The following is an 18,607-nucleotide window of genomic DNA, read 5'->3' on the forward strand; positions in this document are numbered from 1 at the left end:
CACAGGGGAAGTCCAAGATACTGGAGTGGGTAGCCTATCCCTTTTCTAGCAGATCTTCCCCACTCAGGAATCAAACCCGTGTCTCTTGCATTGAAGGTGGATTCTTTACCAACTGAGCTATCAGGGAAAGACTGAATAATTATTGGAGCTTTCACTTATAGGCACACAGCTCATTTCATTTACTTCTAAGGAAACTAAAGCTTAGGGACATTAAGAATACTTGCCAAATATCACACGGTAACTGGGAAGCCAAATTGGAACTTAGTTTATGTGACCTCAGAGTTTGAGCTCTTAACCACAGCATGAAAAGAGTAGTAACTGAGTAGACACAGGAACCAAGAACAAAGAAAGGCTAGGCAGGAATAATGTGAGAGAGGTTAGTATTTGCCGCAAATACCTGAGATTCACTTCTAACGGCTACTGGGTTTCCCAGGGATAGGACCTGACATTGACACAAATAAGGAGATGGCAATGGACATAGAGACATTAAAGTGCTTACTTCTGCTCTCCCCCACCTCCTTACATACAAACACACACACACACACACACACACACACACACAGAAATCTCAGACTCAGAGAGGAAATGGAATTGCAATCACCACATGCAACCTCATACACCTTCTGAAGCAGCTTGTCTCCCTTCCCAGGGCCAGCTTTCCATCTGGTTCAATCCTGAAAGGGCCATGAACTTGGCAGAGTGGAGGCTGGTTAGATAGTGACTGGGAACTCTTTCACCACAACAGAGTGCTATCTGGACGTGGTTTGGGGCTCTCATACCTGCTGGTGAGATATTTTCTAAACTGGTGAAAAACAACTAAAAAGCTAGAGAAGACCGAAATGACGTTCAAAGCCTCATGTTCCTCATGGTCCTCTTCCCCAGCCTCTTTGTTTCAGGTGACATCTTGTGTGTCTTCTCTATAAAGCATCTTGTGCTCAAGCTCTGCCTGATAGCATCTTCCTCTCTCCTCCTGTGTGAAAACTTGACACCTTCAAATCAGACCCTCTAAGAATCCAAATCCAAAACCCTCAATTCTGTTTCTAAGTTAACTGGAGCAAGTAAACAACTAGAAGGAAAGATTAAAATCCCAATTGCCCTTGATTCTTCATAGTAGACAAATATACTCCAGAACTTCTGGGAGAAAACTTGCTTTCTGTTTCTGGCAGTGTTTGTTGAAGCCTTTAGGCAAGATACCCATTCTGTTTCAGAGGGGAAAACTGTTTTAAATAAGTCCGCTTAAGAGGCACACTTAAAAGAGAAGAGACAGTGGAATCCATTTTGTAATTTTTATGCACAATTTCCGACAGACAAATTGATTCCAAAACAGCTCTAAAAGGATCCTTACAGCATACAAACACAAACAAAAACTTTGATCACCTGGGCAAGTAAACTTAGTCCATCTGCCAGAAACACAACTTGTATCCAACTATTCTTCCGAGTTTGTATCTGAGACACGACTAAAATTTAAAACAAAGCTATGAGGTTCTTGTTTGCAACTGTCTGTATGCTCATGTTTGTCGGTATACATACACACATATGGGCTTCCCAGGTGACTCAGTGGGTAAAGAAGCCATCTGCAATGCAAGAGTCACAGGCAGATGCAGGTTCGATCCTCAGATCAGGAAGATCCCCTGGAGAAAGGACATGGCAACCCACCCCAGTATTCTTGCCTGGAGAATGCGGTGGACAGAGGAGCCTGGCAGGGGAAACAGTCTTCTAACTTTGTTGTTCTTACATACTGTGTTGGCTGTTCTGAGCCTTTTTCTTCTTCGTATAAACTTGAGAATTAGTTTGTCAGTATCCATAAAATAAGTTTCGGGGATTTTGACTGGATTGTGTTGAATTTATTAATTAAATTTATGAATCTGTGACTCAAGTTGAGTGTAATAATCAACAGACATCTTAAATATTGAGCCTCCCTATCCCTGAACATGGAAGTGCATCTCCATTTATTTATTCCTTCTTTAATATCTTTCATCTGTTTTGTTGTTTTCCCTCAAGTCTTATACATATCTTACGTCATTTAGTGCTAATGTAAATGATGTAAAGTACTTATGTAAAGTACTGTAGCCCATCAGGCTCCTCTGTCCATGGGATTCTCCAGTCAAGAATACTGGAGTGGGTTGCCATTTTCTTCTCCAGGGGATGTTAACTTTTATTTGTATAGGTACATATCAATATATGTATTCCAAAGTTGTGTGAAATCTCTAAAATTCTAAGTTGTCCTGATACACTTTTATTGGCCATATTTTAAAATGTATGTCACAGAAATAAGCAGATCCCCTTGTCAATCTCATTATAATGAAATCTCAACAGATCTTTAATAATAGTCATCTTCAAGTCTTTTTGTCATTTATGGAAAGTTACTACTTCACTCTGGTGTTTTTGCAAAATGTGTTTCATCTTCAAAAAACTTTGTGGAAAGGATTCTGATAGGTACTCCATAATACAGGGACTTTTTTTGGATAGGTTTAAGATTGTAACACTGAATTAGATAAGAATTTCTAAAACTCCAGTGGAAAACTGGTTGCCTTAGTGTTTTATGTTTCAGATGTAAAGGATCCCTTTTTGTCTTCTCCTCTAAGCTACCTATAACTTACAGCAATTGGATAAATGATGTCTTCACAACAAAGGTTGAAGCAATTATTTTTTTTTCTCCCTACTTGATCTCTCAAAGTGTTCTGAAGCACTTATTAAATATTCTTTTTCTCATGACAGTGTAAGTATTTGTGTAGGTTCAATGGCAGGCTGTTCTTCTTGTAATGGAATGCCCAACACACCTAGTTACTGCATCTTTTGATACACAACTGATAAAGGGAGACAGATGTCTACATTGTAAAGGCCTAAATTGCTTCTACTAGAAACAGCCTTGTTCTGGTAGAGCACTCTTTTTCATTATGCCCCCAGAAGACAAAGACCCCAGACATCACACGCTACAACCCAGAGATTTAGTGTACTGGAAAAGGCACCCCCAAAAGGACTCCCTCCAGCCTGAAGGGCAACTATCAGGTCCCATTAACTAACCCCTGTGCCACCAAAGGCCAGGGGGTAGACTCCTAGCATTTGCACATGCTTTAACCTAAGGAGGCACCAAATCCCAAATTGGACCTACATATTGTATGGCAACCTGAAGATAAAGCTCACTTTATCTTCTGATAAAGGCTCTGATGCAGAAGACATCTGAGACTGGTAGCTTTCCCAAGATGTCTGTGCCAGGCCTGTATCCTTTTCTTTCAGTACTGAGAGAAATAAGGTAATTTTCTCATTCTTCCATGGAAGGACAATGCCTTGGTCCATATTTCCCAATTCCTCGCGAAAGAAGGAAAGCTCTCCAATTGCTGGATCTGCCATTGAAAACTTCAGTCCATCCAAGATAGCAATGACCCTTTGGCTCAGTCTGTCCAAGATTGCAATGACCCTTTGGTTCATCCTAGAAGTAATTTCACTGAGGTTCCAGAGGCTGTTGTCTGCCCAGATTGTTCTGTGGGTCCATTTTATAGAGTCAGTGACTGCCTAAATTTATTCCTTGCTTCAACTGGACCCAGTTCTAGAATGGGTAAACAAGATCTTTTGAATATTTATATGGAAGTTTCTCCAGAGTTGGAAATGTAAGTTGGATTATTTATAAATTTGTTGAATTTTTATACACATAGGTAACCTCTCAGCATGTAACAATATAATGTCTAAGGCTTTGTTAATTAATGCTAATGTCTCTATACCAACGAATAGATCCATAGGTACTATCTCTTGTGTGGGTACCTTAAGTACACCAGCTGGTTTTATTTTCATATATGGAACTTTGAGAAACGGCCTCTATGCTTGAGCAATCCATTGACTGGTAGCTAGAGAATACAAGGTCAGGGTACCTTTGTTGTATTCACTGTCCTATTCTCCCTACATAACTGAACAGAAGCCTCTCATTGATCTGTCCAGTTGAGCTTCTGTAACTGCCTTAAGTGAGAACTTCTGGGAGGTATATGTAATTCTGGCTTTGCCTCCCTAGGGAGAGCCTTGGAGTGCAAATAAACAAATGGTCAGGAGCCTCTCCTGACATTAGAAAGTTAGTTGATTCTGTAGACAGAGTTTTAGCTCAGCAATGGTCACTTAAATCCCTGACCAACGTGGTTTTGGATAATCACATAGTCCTTGATTACCCATCTGCTGAGCAAGGAGGGATCCGTGCAATAGAAAACACCACTTGCTGTGCTTGGTAAAAGCCTCTGAAGTAGGAGAGACTCAATTACATAAAACTGAGGCTCTCTTGTGACCAGCAAACACACTGGTCACAGCAACTTTTACCAGACAACCCTCTGTCTTTTAGTTTATTCACCTGGCTATCTTCAGGTCTGGGTTCCTGGTATAGAACCATCTTGCAAACTGGGTTTATTATGTGGTTTTAAATTCTGGTCTTGTTAAGAGCAGAATTGTTAAGTTCTGTATTTATTGCTTGTCAGGCCTTTATAAAAATGACTTGCCTAACATAAGAAGGTGCTAGCTCATCGCTTTGAGATCATTTCTCCCACTTAACAACCTTGATTTAAAATGGACTTTTAACCAAAAAATGCATGAGAGTTTTCCCTACTACTTTCCAGCTTCATACGGCTTCTGATTTGTGTGCTTTCTCTTTGATATGGGACATGACAAGCAGACAAGGTCCCTCCTGGCACCAAGGGGACAAATCAGTACCTGTGGAGGTCCTGACTTGATCTGCAATCCTTAGAGGAAAGATCTTGACCAAAAGGAGGGAATGTAGAATTAATTGAAGAAATTTCAGCTAAAATTAGAGTTGGGACAGGCCTGCAGGGTTAACTCTCATGCTCAGCCATCATAAATTACTCCAATCAGGAAGAGATATACATTTACATCTCTGACAGGAAAATGTTGCCTACTTTACTACCCAGCAGGAAGAAGAAAACTTCTCTCTGCCCAACAACAGCCCAGTCAATCATAGACTATAGCAGACCAACGAATCAGAAGCGTCTAACTTTTTACTCCCAGTTTCCTGTAGTGGACCCTGGCTATACAGTCTTTCCCAGATTCTCCCTTTCCCCTGTAAAAGCAAGCTTCCCTTCCTTATTCTCTAGATTTGCTATGATCTGGCCATAGTTCTCATATCCCAAATTGCAATTCCTCTTTCAATTCCCAAATAAACTTCCTTGTGCTGATAAAATAACTGGACATTATATCATTAAAGTCGACAAGGTATAGCAGAACAAAGGACCAGGAGTAAGGAGACCTAGGTTATAATTCTAACCTTACAGCTAAACTGTTTGTGATTTTGTTCAGTTCGTTTAATCTCTCTGGCCTTGTTTACTTGTCTGACAGGTGAAGATATTGATCAAGATGATCTTTTTATTCCCTCTGAGCTCCAAAATTCTTTAGACCATGTGAGGTACAAGAGTTCTAAATTTCTGTGCTATAGGATGTGAAGTGCCTGACAAAATGTTCCCTTGATTCTTTTTTTTTCAAACTTTAAACTTTTTATTTTCTTCCGGGGTATGGCCGATTGACAATGTCATAGCAGTTTCAGGTGAACAGAGAAGGGACTCAGTCATACACACACTTGCATCCACTCTCCCACAAACACTCCGCCCATCCAGGCTGGCATACAACATTGAGCAGAGTTTCACGTGCTATCCAATAGGTCTTTGTTGGTTATTAGGCTGTAAATGTTCTAAACCTTTACCATAACCCATCTTTGTCCAAGGCACTGTCTTGGCCCCCCTCTTTGTTACAAACTCAGTAACTTAAAGCTTATTTCATCCCATTCCTACTCCAAGTAAAAAATGGAATTACCTGGGTAAGCCCTACCCCAGTGTCACACAGTAGGGAGTTGATTTCCTCCTAACAGGGAAAGGCTTAAGATAATACCACAATACTGAATTTTTTTTCTGTGGAGGGCATAAATGTTCCTCAAACAGTAAGTCCAAAAAGCTTTTCTTAAACTGCTTGCAATACAACTAAATATTGAGAAGAATGTTTTTAGGCAAATTCAGCAAATTCCTCGGGCCTGAATGCTTTCAGTTAAAATACAAATGGTGTATACAAATTCTTCTTTAAGCTAGATTTTAAATGACTTCAAGCAAATTACCATATACACAGATGTCTAAATTCACTAAATTTTATTCATGGCTGCTCACCTGTTTACCTAGACATCCACAATCACATTGCCTCCCCCACATGGTTGGGAGTTAATATAGATTAGAGGGCTTATTAAGAGGGATGGCTTCTAAAAGTGCTGTGTCGGAGACAAAGAAACTTTGAATATAATTTCAGTGCAAAGCACTGAAGGTACACTTCCAAGAATCTGTCTTTAACCAAAATGTAAAAAATGCAGTCAAATGCTTCTGCTTACTCAGGGTCTTTACCTTGATTCTGTGTCCTGACCTAAGGCTATATCATGTCTGAATATAGTGTGACCAGCATCAACCGCACTGCAAAGTATATTTTTAGTCCTACCAGTTTAGTGTCCTCTCTTTTGTGCAGTATTTAATAAGCTTGATTATATATATTAACTTTGTTATGTTAGGATCTTATATTCTTTTTTTTAATGGAGTCTTTTCTAAAATTTATTTTATGATATTATTTATTTTGGCTGTGCACAGTCTTAGTTGCTGTGTGGGCTTTCTGTAGTTGCGGCGATCAAGGGCTACTCTCTAGTTGAGGTCTGCGGGCTTCTCTTGTTGCGGAGCACTGGCTCTAGGACACATGAGCTCAGTAGTTGTGGCACGTGGGCTTAGTTGCCCCTATGGCAGGTGGAATCTTCCTGGACCAGGGACTGAACCCATGTCTCCTGCATCGGCAGGACGATTCTTAACCACTGGACCACCAAGGAAGTCCTATATTCTTTTTTTTTACTTCCCACATGGCACAAATCTTACCAGGATTATAAGATGTCCATGCCCCAGTGTACTGTGGAGCAGAACCAACTTCTCACAGATCTATAGTAAATGAGATAGACTGCTTTTTTCCTTAGTGGCAACTGGCGCCAACCCTCTCTTCACTAGTTCTTGAACTTGGTAGATGAAATCAACATTCCCTTGTCTGGAGACACTTGAAAAAAGTCACAACTCAGGCAGATTCCTCTCAAGGTTATACTTTTTTTCCTCAAGATCTGACCTATTTCCCTCATTGCCTTCAGACTGGTAACTGTGGTAAGAACTCAGCATAGTCCCAGGGCAGAAATACAGTTCCTGTTTTGGAAGGAAGTAGCCTACATGCCAAAGAAATTTCAGGACCTGGTGAATATGAATATTTCAGGAGGACACGTGTACGAGGATCTTGAGGATACTGGATCAGGGATGGTGGTGGTTGGTGGGGAAATAAAGCTAGGTGGAGTATAGTTTATTGACATGGGAGCACTCCTCCATGACTTAGAGCTCAGTGTTCTGGCAAGGACACAAGAAGCCCATCTCACATGGTGCTGCTAAGATGACGCTTTGAAGCTTGTGCACTAAGAGCCTACTGTTAACATAAATGAGACGGGGATGCTGGAACTGCCTTGACATAGTATTGAGGAAAAATGCCAAAGATTCAAGGAGGTAAAGATATTAGAATAAATTTATTATGTGTGATCAAGAAAAGCTAGCACTGGAAAACAGAGAGGACACTTCTTTCGCTAAAGCAATCAGGAATACTTGCTAAGGGGCATCAACTAATTTAAGAAGCTCGCTGATAACTATCCCATTTAGGATGGGGTTAACAGAAGAAGGTATCACAAAGGAATTGAGATCACTAATATCAAGGTGCTGATAGGATTCTGGAATGTCAGAGACCAATGGCAGCACTCAGAATAAAGATGACATAAGCCATAATGGGCAGCTAGGCTATCTGTTATAGGATTCAATCTGCCTTAACAACCACCACCATCCCACTCCCCGCAGGAATTGGTAGCAATAACTCATAAATCATGGTATTCTCTGAGGGCAGGTCAGGTAGAGAACCACTCAGAACGTTATTTAACTTGTAAAAAAGAGTAAAATCCAAAACTGGTGAACAGGAAACCTTCACTGGCTTTCACTTCAGCAGAAAAGAGTCCCTCACCGAGTTTCCAAATATGTCATTTCACAGACCCAAAGTTCACTCATTGAAGGAGAGGTGAATCCCCTTGAGGAAAGACAATGCAATGCTACTGTAAGTATATATGATAAACAATCTCATGATCCTAGCCAAAGGGGATCTAAGATTGTTTGTCAGGGTTAACAAAAAGGGAATCCTCAGACTTTTAAAGAACTGCTGAATATTGGGACTATGGTTCTGTGTTCATACTGACTCACGGTCCTGCAGCCCCTTCATTATCCTCTCGTTGAAAGGGGTTATAGGGAGGGCCAGGTTAGAAATGGAGTTCCGCCTGTCTCAGATGGATTTATTGGAGCTACCCTGTGGTTACTTCTCTAGTTTCTGACTATGCAGTTGGGGTGTATACAGTTGGTATTAATAGCTGGGAGAACCCTCACATTGGTTCCCCAATCTGTGAAGAGCTGTTATGGTAAGAAACTTGAAACTGTCTCTTCCCTCAGTCAAGTTAGCATGCCAAAATAATAATACACACTGGCAGGATTGCACACCAACTACCCAGCATGGTTGCTAAGTCAATAATATACCACGGAATTTGGAGGTTATTTTTTTCCTTCCATGTTTTATTCTTTCAGACCCTCAATCTTGCTCTTTGGGATTACTTTTTAAATAAACTACTTGCATACAAGACTGATTTTGGGGAGACTTGGGATAAGATGATTCCTCAGTGGTCTTGTCTGTGTTATTCCACTTATTTTGGGGAATCATACCTCTATCTGCTGTGGCTACATCATCTGAATGGAAGCTGCTATATTCTTAGAGGACTTCTTTTCCTGGCAGTAGTAGCTTGTCAAGGGATGGATATGGGACACAAAATGGGGCAAGAAGAGTGCTTCTCCAAATTTCTTCCATCTGGAGCTTTTGGGGAAAGTAGCCTCAAGTCTGGGCACTATTAGCAGAACAGAGAGTCTGCCCAGACCTGCAAAAACTCATATTTGCTGAAGCCACCATATCTGCTTATACCTCGTCTGGAAGAATGCATTCTATCTGCCCTCCCTTCCCCAAATAGTTTGAGAGTATCTTATTGAGGCATTTAAATTACATTCAGAATTATAGTTCCTGAGCTTCCAGTCCCTTGAACACAAGCAAAAGCAGAGAAGAAGGTGGAAACAAATGCTGATTGCTAATAAACGATATCAAATATGGGAGATGTTGTATACTTCACAGGATTGGGGATGGCTAAATGAGATTATGTGCAATGGCTTGTTCAGATTAGGAATTAAGTATGTCAGAGGAAATTCAGCTAAAAAAAACAGGTAAAGCAGTATTGCCAGGTGAAAGACTTTATCTGCTAGAACCTATTTCCCTTTAACACTTCTAAAGGGATAAAACAATCAGTCATTTCTATAAACATATGACATAAAAATGTACCAACTTTTGTACCATTATATTATTGCTATAGGTATTATTTAATCTCTGCGCTAGATATTATTATCTCCATTTTACAGATGGAAAAATGGGCTTTGATGAGCTATATGTTTTCCTCTAGTTTGTGTCATTAGTAAGTGACAGAAATAGGTCTTGAACCTAGTGTTTTTTAGCTTCAAATTTTATGGTCTTTTCTCTGTACCATGATGACTTCTAACAGAAGTACAAATGACCTTTGGAGTACAAATGAATTAATCCCAGTTGGGGGTATCTGAGAACCATTTTGAAGGAAGTAAGACTTATGGCTGGCCTTTTGAATAACTCAACAGGTGACTATGGGGAAGGAAAGCACATTCCAGGTAAGGACAAATCGAGAGAGAGAAAATCAGAGAGCCTGTCTGGAGAGTGATGAGTCGCTTGGGGTTCAGAATTCAGTGGGGGCCAGAAAGCATTCCCCAGATGAAGCTCAGCAAGGCCAGTGACTGGGTCTGTCACCACTGTGTGCTCAAGAGCCCAACACAGCACCTAGCACAGTACTGTAACAAACTCAATAAAGATTTTTTAAAAAGTCGATGTCAAGGAAAAAAAAGATAATCGTCACAGCCTGGTGCCATGTAGGGTAAGGTGGGGGCTCGAAGAACTTGTAGGGACAGAAACTGTTGACTCGGTGTCTTTCGTTGTTGTAGTTCCCACAGTGAAGCCACCACCCCACTGCTAGTCTCCACTCAACCAATACCAAGTAAGTGATGTGGACAATATCACACCACTCAAGGCCTCTTGTTAAATAGAGGCTGGGAGAGGTGCAGTAACCACCCAAGAAGAGAGAGTGACCTGGGCAGTGTCAAGCCCAGGCTGTCTTACCCCAAGACTTGACAGAAACATTGGGGAGGGCATCAGCTTTTCCTTAAATTATGAAATAGAGGTTAAAGCATGTCTTAGTAGGATAAGTTTCACGTAGAAAAAAGCGCAGAGGTAAAGAACCAAAGGCAAATAGTATATCTGAGCATATTTACTGAAAAGAAAGTGTTAGCAAATCAAAGAACTAGTTAAAATTCTTATAGCGGCTCAAAATGATCACCATAAACCCTGAGACACTGAACTCTGAAAATTAAATTGAATAAAAGAAGTGTTGCTCAGAGAAAACCTTAATTGCTCCAATGAATTTTTTCAGTGCATTTCTTTAATGTAATGATAAATATTTGACTGCTTAGAACATCCAAATATTTACATTTGTAATCCTCATAATGACCCTGAAAGATTCAGAAAGTATAAAAAGTTATTATGAGCATTCTACAGCATTATAACTGCCTTTGCTAAATCTATTGTATTCTGACCTGTGATATTGTTATGTACTTGTGTTTTCTCTTCCACTAGATTACAGTTCAATTTTGCAGTCCTTCAAACTGCCTTGTACGTAGTAAATGATAAATAGATGCTGAATTCAATTGACAGTTTTCCCAGTGTTAATCATATGTATTAGAAGAGAATGAAATATTAGTTACCTTAGTAATTTAGTATTTTCTTGAAAAGGGAAAGAATGTGTTTATGAAACTCTTACAATTTTATTATTTCTAATATGAAATTAAAATATAATTTAGAATCACCTGAATTTTTTTGGTTTTATTTATTTTTTATTTTTTGGCTGTGCCTCTTGCCAAGTGGGATCTTAGTTCTTCTACCAGGGATTGAACTTGTGCCCCCTGCAGTGAAAGCACAGAATCTTAACCACTGGACCACCAGGAAGTCCCAGAATCACCTGAATTGTTATCACACTTTTCCTCTAAAGAGCTCATTGCTCACGATGGACTTCAAGGCCACAATTTCAGTAACAGATGGCCATTGCTTATCCCACAAAGACATCTACCCACCTCTGGCTCACAGAGAGATGTTTTGCTTAGAATAGAGAAGTGGTTCCTGCAGTGAAGGTGGGGGAATACAAATATGTATCAAAAATGAAGGTGAAAATGAATATAATCTTGTAAACAATTTGGTGAATATCTTTCCATTCTTCTTTCCTGAACTTTTTTTCATAGTTACAGTTACATACTATACAGTCTATTGGTATCTGTGTGTATGTGTGTGTGTCTGTGTATTTCCTCACTGTTGATAAAAATTTCAGACAAGTCCTTAGTGACATAGATAAACATCTCCTGAAGTTAGATTAGAGAGACATTTCTCAAATTATGGGTAATGATTGACAGAAAATTTATAACTCAGACATAGAAGCTCTGAAATGTGAAGTTATTTGGAAGATTAGTTACAAATATATTCATGGGCAGGAAAATAGAATGTGTCCCTGTTTGAGGCAGTGACTGATACACAGAGCACCTTTCTACCATCAGGTGCATGGCAGTCAAAGGAATGCTGACAGTGGCTGCCCGCGAGGTGATAAGTGCTTTGTGTAAGAACATGTTTCTAGTTCTTGGGCCGTCCTCTTTCGTAACTGCTCCACTTCAAGTGTAGTCTCTTGATTGTGTTTGCTCCCTTCCTTCCTTCTCAGCTTGCTCTCTTTCTCTGCTTTGTATTCTGAAATCACTTCAGGTGTTGTGAAATCTAGAACTCACATTCCAGTACAGGATTACATTTTAGTTGGTCAAAATTTCTAGACTTCCTGGAATACTGAGTCCAAGAGTTTCTCCTTTGTTTGCCAGCATTCACCTTGACACATGATCACTTGTCCTTGCCCTGGGCTAAGACAATGGCTCAGTGCTCACTCTGGAATAAACACCCTAAAATATTTCAGTGAGGACAAGATCCAGTCTGCCCAGATCTGGTTCTTGCTACAGGAAAAACCTCAGTTTTCAGGACTTCATCTTTGTGGCTCCCACTCTGCTTCCTTTCTTGGATGCCTTCAGAATCATCCACAGTGGCCACCATTTTCTTCAACCAAGTTCAGCCTCTGAATGTACCTGGTCTTTACATGTTTACTGCCCTTTAATGCTGAATGAGCCAATAACTCCACTGCTCCTGTCTCTCAATCTACTTTGCACTTTGGAGCGAGACCCAGGCTTTTGACCCCAACTTTGCTCAGCACAGCTTCCTCTAAGGGCTCTGAGCAACCATTCACACCTAAAAGTGTTTGTCTGGGTTAAGAGGGAACTACTTGTGAGTTGAGAAGAGCTACTGCTCTTTTCTCACTCTGCTGAGCTTTTAGAATCTTCCTTGTACATCTGAGACCGCTGGGAAGCAGAGTAAGTCCCACAATCCTCCTGAGAGGTTATGGTTTTAAGACATTGTCCTTCATTGCAGAAATGCCCACAAAAGTCCAGGGATTGGCATTTGCTTGAATTGAAAGATCAGTTTCAGAAATTGACTCTCGGAGTGATAAGTTAAGGTAGCAGTAGTGCTTAGGATAAGAAATGTTTGTATTAACTGCTAATTATTGAGTTCCCAGGTCGGGCCATGTTCTCGACATATGTTATTTCATTTTTATCAACACAGAACATATGGTAAAGTAGATATTATATGCCCCATCACAATTAGCTGAAGCTGAGAAGACTGATTTACTTTCCAAAGGCACAGAGTTAACAAATGGCAAAACTGAAACTCAAATCTAGGTCGGATGGACTCCAGATTCTAGCTCTTAGTCACCAGGCTAATAGCCTCCCACAGAGAAAACGCTGAGATCCACTCCATTCGCGTGAGAGCATGGGTCACACTATTTTAACACAGGTTATTTGGAATCTGCTCTAGTCAGTCAATGATTGACAGAGTCCAACTATATGCAAGGTACATGGGCAGGTACACTGAAGGAGAAGCCAAAGTATGACATGGTCCATGCCCTGACGTTAGAGAGAAGGCATCACACTGAGTGAAGAATTTAAAGGCAAAAAGTTAGAGAACAACATTAGGCAATAATGCAAAAGATACCACAAATAAACCAGAAACTTTACTATGTATCAGACCCTGTTCCTTTAAAACCATTTTTATTGTGGTATAATATACTTAACAAAACTCACCATTTTTACCATTTTAAGTGTACAGTTCAGTGGCATTACATGCATTCATATTGTTGTGCAGCTATTACCACTTTCCATCTCCAGAACTTTTTCATCACCCCATATCAAGGCTCTGTATCCAGTAAATAATAACTCCTCTTTCTTTCCTTCCTTTAGCCTCTGATAACTTCTGTTCTACTTTCTGTCTCTATGTATTTTTCTGTTCTAGGAATCTCATACAACATTTGTCCTTTTGTGTTAGGCTTATTTTACTGATTGTAATGGTTCAAGATTGATCCACACTGAAGTTTTCATTAGAACGGCACTTTTGTTAAGGCTGAGGAAGAAATATCCCATTATATGTTTCTATGTCATTTTTCAGTCCGTTTGTTTGTTAATGAACATTTGGGTTGTTCCAAGTACCTTTATAGGAATTCACTTAGGATTTCCCTGGTGGTACAGTGGATGAGAATCCACATGATAATTTAGAGGACATGGGTTTGATCCCTGGTCCGGGAAGATTTCACATGCCGCAGGGCAGGTAAGCCCATGTGTCACAACTACTGATCCAGTGCTCCACAGCCTGTGCTGCACAAGAGAAGTCACCATAATGAGAAACCCATGCTCCAAAATGAAGAGTAATGCTTGCACACTGCAACCAAAGAAAGCCCCTGTGCATGAACAAAGACCCAGAAGAGTCAAAAATAAATAAAGAAATAGAGTTAATTTGATCTTTGAGGAAATTATTATTATCCCCATTTTCAGATGAAGAAACTGAGATAAATTAAGAAACTTGGCCAGTTAAGTAGTGAATTTGAGTCCAGAAGCCTGTGTAAAGAGCCTGAAATCTTAGCCATCAGGCTCTGCTCTCCCTGTGTTTTTAAGTAGAAGATACAGTTAACAAAATTCAATATATCTAAGGATTAGGAAATCGCCACAGGTTGAATTGGGAGAGGAGCTCTTCATGGCAGCTGTGGTTCTGGTTCTGAACCTTAAAGGAAATGAAAGACTGAAATAAACCATAGGCTACAAAGCCAGCATCTTGAAGGGGTGGAGACAGGGCTTGCCTTGAGGGGAAGGGTTATTTAAGGACCTGCAGGATCAGCCTGCAAGGATTTCCACAAGGGATACCAAGGAAATGTGCCACAAGGGATGTGCCAAGGAAAGCATCTGGTGAACAGGCGAGAAATGACTCAAGCGGCTCCATAGCCTACTTGGCAGACACAGCCTTGTCGGGACTGTACTTCCTTAAACACAGCCACTGAGTCCAGAAGATTAAAGGGCTTTGAAAACTGAATATACGTTTCCCCCTAAACCTGTAGTACACTTCACTTTTTAAATTAACTGACATTTTAAGTGTTCTGGAAAGACTGGCTCTTAAATACATCATTCCTTTTTAATGTAGCATGAACTACAGGCCATTTCCTTACATTGTATTTCATGGAAGCATTCAATATCATCTAAAGGCAATCCACCTTTTCACTGTTTTACCTCCTCCTGCAATGCCTTCCAGGTGGTAGTGGAAGAGAATCTGCCTACAAATACAGGAGACATACGAGATGTGGGTTCTATCCCTGAGGTGGGAAGATCCTCAGGAGGAGGTCAGGGGCAACCCACTCCAGTATTCTTCCCTGGAGAATCCTATGGACAGAGGAGCCCAGCAGGGTACAGTCCATAGGGTCACAAAGAGTTGGACATGACAGAAGCGACTTAGCAGGCACACGCATGATACTTTCAGCTGAGGTATGGGTAGGTGAAGATACCCGGGGCAGTTAAGACTTGCCTGGAGCCACTAATGTTTAAATAGTAGCACTTTGAGGCTTTAGGACTTCAAATACCTTGAAAGCAAAATCCCTGGCTTTGTCTTCCTTGGAGCCTAGCATCAAGTCGCCATCTAAAACTTTGGAAATATGGCCTCCTGGATGAAATGAAACCAAAAGGCAGGGATGCTTGGAGTGAGGAGGAAACAAGGCCCTAGTCTGGACTCAACCACTCTAGCATTGTGACCACAAGCAACTTACTTAAATGTCCTAGGCATCAGTATTCTTAGTTGAAAAAATAACACTGTGCTTGTTATTGAGAACAAAGGTGTTCCTTTATCTTTTCTTTATCAGCTCATGACTCCTCAGCTTGGAAGTCTACCCACTCACTGAGAAATCAGTGCCCCAGTCCAGCACAGCTGGTGGTGTTTACCTAAATGCACAGCTTCTGGTTCCTACAGTGAAAACACTCAGGCAATCACAGACAAAAAGAAGGTTAATGACAGACTAAAGCTACCCAAGTCAGAATATGATAAACTCAGCTAAGGCAGGCAAATGCTATGGGATAGTGAAAATGGAAAGTTATTGTGTAATAGGTACTGAGTTTCAGTCTGGGTTAATGAAAAAGCTCTAAAGGTGGTGTTAGGACTCAGGGTGGGCCAACCCAAAATATGCTTCAGTGGCATCTTGATTATTTTGAACTGAAGTTGCTTGGAGCTGAAGTTGAACAGTTCTATGAAGACCAGAAAACCTTCTAGAACTAACACCCAAAAAGATGCCATTTTCATTATAGGGGACCAGAATGCAAAAGTAGGAAGTCAAGAGATACCTGGAGAAACAGGCAAATTTGGCCTTGAAGTACAGAATGAAGCAGGGCAAAGGCTAATAGAGTTTTGCCAAGAGAACACACTGGTCATAGCAAACACCCTCTTCCAACAACATAAGAGAAGGCTCTACACATGGACATCACCAGATGGTCAATACTGAAATCAGATTGATTATATTCTTTACAGCCAAAGATGGAGAAGCTCTATACAATTAGCAAAAACAAGACCAGGAGCTGACTGTGGCTCATCATGAACTCCTTATTGCCAAATTCAGACTTAAATTGAAGAAACTAGGGAAAATCACTAGACCATTCAGGTATGGCCTAAATTAAATCCCTTACAATTATACAGTGGAAGTGAGAAATAGATTTAAGGGACTAGATCTGATAGACAGAGTCTCTGAAGAATTGTGGATGGAGGTTCATGACATTGTAAGGAGGCAGTGATCAAGACCATCCCCAAGAAAAAGAAATGCAAAAAGGCAAAATGGTTGTCTGAGGAGGCCTTACAAATAGCTGAGAAAAGAAGAGAAGCTAAAGGCAAAGGAGAAAAGGAAAGATATTCCCATTTGAATGCAGAGTTCCAAAGAATAACAAGGAAAGATAACAACGCCTTCCTCAGTGGTCAATACAAAGAAACAGAGGAAAACAATAGAATGGGAAAGACTAGAGATCACTTCAAGAAAATTAGTGATATCAAGGGAAGATTTCATGCAAGATGGGCTCAATAAAGGACAGAAATGGTATGGACCTAATAGAAGCAGAAGATATTAAGTAAAGGTGAAAGAATACACAGAAAACTATACAAAAAAGATCTTCAGACCCAGATAACCATGATGGTGTGATCACTCACCTAGAGCCAGACATCCTGGAATGTGAAGTCAAGTGGGCCTTAGGAAGCATCACTATGAACAAACTAGTGGAGGTGATGGAATTCCAGTTGAGCTCTTTCAAATCCTAAAAGATGATGTTGTGAAAGTGCTGCATTCAATATGCCAGCAAATTTGGAAAACTCAGCAGTGGCCACAGAACTGGAAAAGGTCAGTTTTCATTCCAATCCCAAAGAAAGGCAATGCCAAAGAATGTTCAAACTACTGCACACTTGCACTCATCTCATACACTAGCAAAGTAATACTCAAAATTCTCCAAGCCAGGTATCAAAAGTACATGAACCGTGAACTTCCAGATGTTCAAGCTGGATTTAGAAAAGGCAGAGGAACCAGGGATCAAATTGCCAACATCCACTGGATCATCGATAAAGCAAGAGAGTTCCAGAAAAACATCTATTTCTGCTTTATCGACTATGCCAAAGCCTTCGACTGTGTGGACAACAATAAACTGTGGAAAATTCTGAAAGAGATGGGAATACCAGACCACCTGACCCACCTCCTAAGAAATCTATATGCAGGTCAAGAAGCAACAGTTAAAACTGGACATGGAACAACAGACTGGTTCCAAATAAGAAAAGGAGTACATCAATGTTGTATATTGTCACCCTGCATTTAATTTATATGCAGAGTACATCATGCAAAATGCCGGGCTGGATGAAGCACAAGCTGAAATCAAGACTCCCGGGAGAAATATCAATAACCTCAGATATGCAGATGACACCACCCTTATGGCAGAAAGCAAAGAAGAACAAAAAAGCCTCTTGATGAAAGTGAAAGGGGAGAGTGAAAAAGTTGGCTTAAACTCAACAATCAGAAAGCTAAGATCATGGCATTCAGTCCCATCACTTCATGGCAAATAGATGGGGAAACAATGGAAACAGGGCCAGACTTTATTTTTTTGGGCTCCAAAATCACTGCAGATGGTGACTTTTGCCATGAAATTAAAAGACGTTTTTCCTTGGAAGAAAGGCTATGACCAACATTAGTTCAGTTCAGTTCAATCACTCAGTTGTGTCCGACTCTTTGCAACCCCATGAATTGCAGCACGCCAGGCCTCCCTGTCCATCACCAACTCCCAGAGTTTACTCAAACTCATATCGATCGAGTCGGTGATGCCATCCAGCCATCTCATCCTCTGTCATCCCCTTCTCCACCTGCCCGCAATCCCTCCCAGCATCAGGGTCTTTTCAAATGAGTCAACTCTTGGCATGAGGTGGCCTAAGTATTGGACTTTCAGCTTCAGCATCAGTCCTTCCAATGAACACCCAGGACTGATAACTTTTAGGATGGACTGGCTAGATCTCCTTGCAGTCCAAGGGACTCTCAAGAGTCTTCTCCAACACCACAGTTCAAATCCATCAATTTTTCGGCACTCAGCTTCCTTCAAAGTCCAACTCTCACATCCATACATGACGACTGGAAAAACCATAGCCTTGACTAGACGGACCTTTGTTGGCAAAGTAATGTCTCTGCTTTTTAATATGCTGTCAAGGTTGGTCACAGCTTTCCTTCCAAGGAGCAAGCGTCTTTAATTTCATTGCTGCAATCACCATCTGCAGTGATTTTGGAGCCCAGAAAAATTAAGTCTGACACTGTTTCCACTGTTTCCCCACCTATTTGCCATGAAGTGATGGGACCAGATACCATGATCTTAGTTTTCTGAATGTTGAGCTTTAAGCCAACTTTTTCACTCTCCTCTTTCACTTTCATAAAGAGGCTTTTTAGTTTCTTTTCACTTTCTGCCATAAG

Source organism: Dama dama, chromosome 20, assembly GCF_033118175.1.
Source record: "Dama dama isolate Ldn47 chromosome 20, ASM3311817v1, whole genome shotgun sequence".
Taxonomy (NCBI): Eukaryota; Metazoa; Chordata; class Mammalia; order Artiodactyla; family Cervidae; genus Dama; species Dama dama.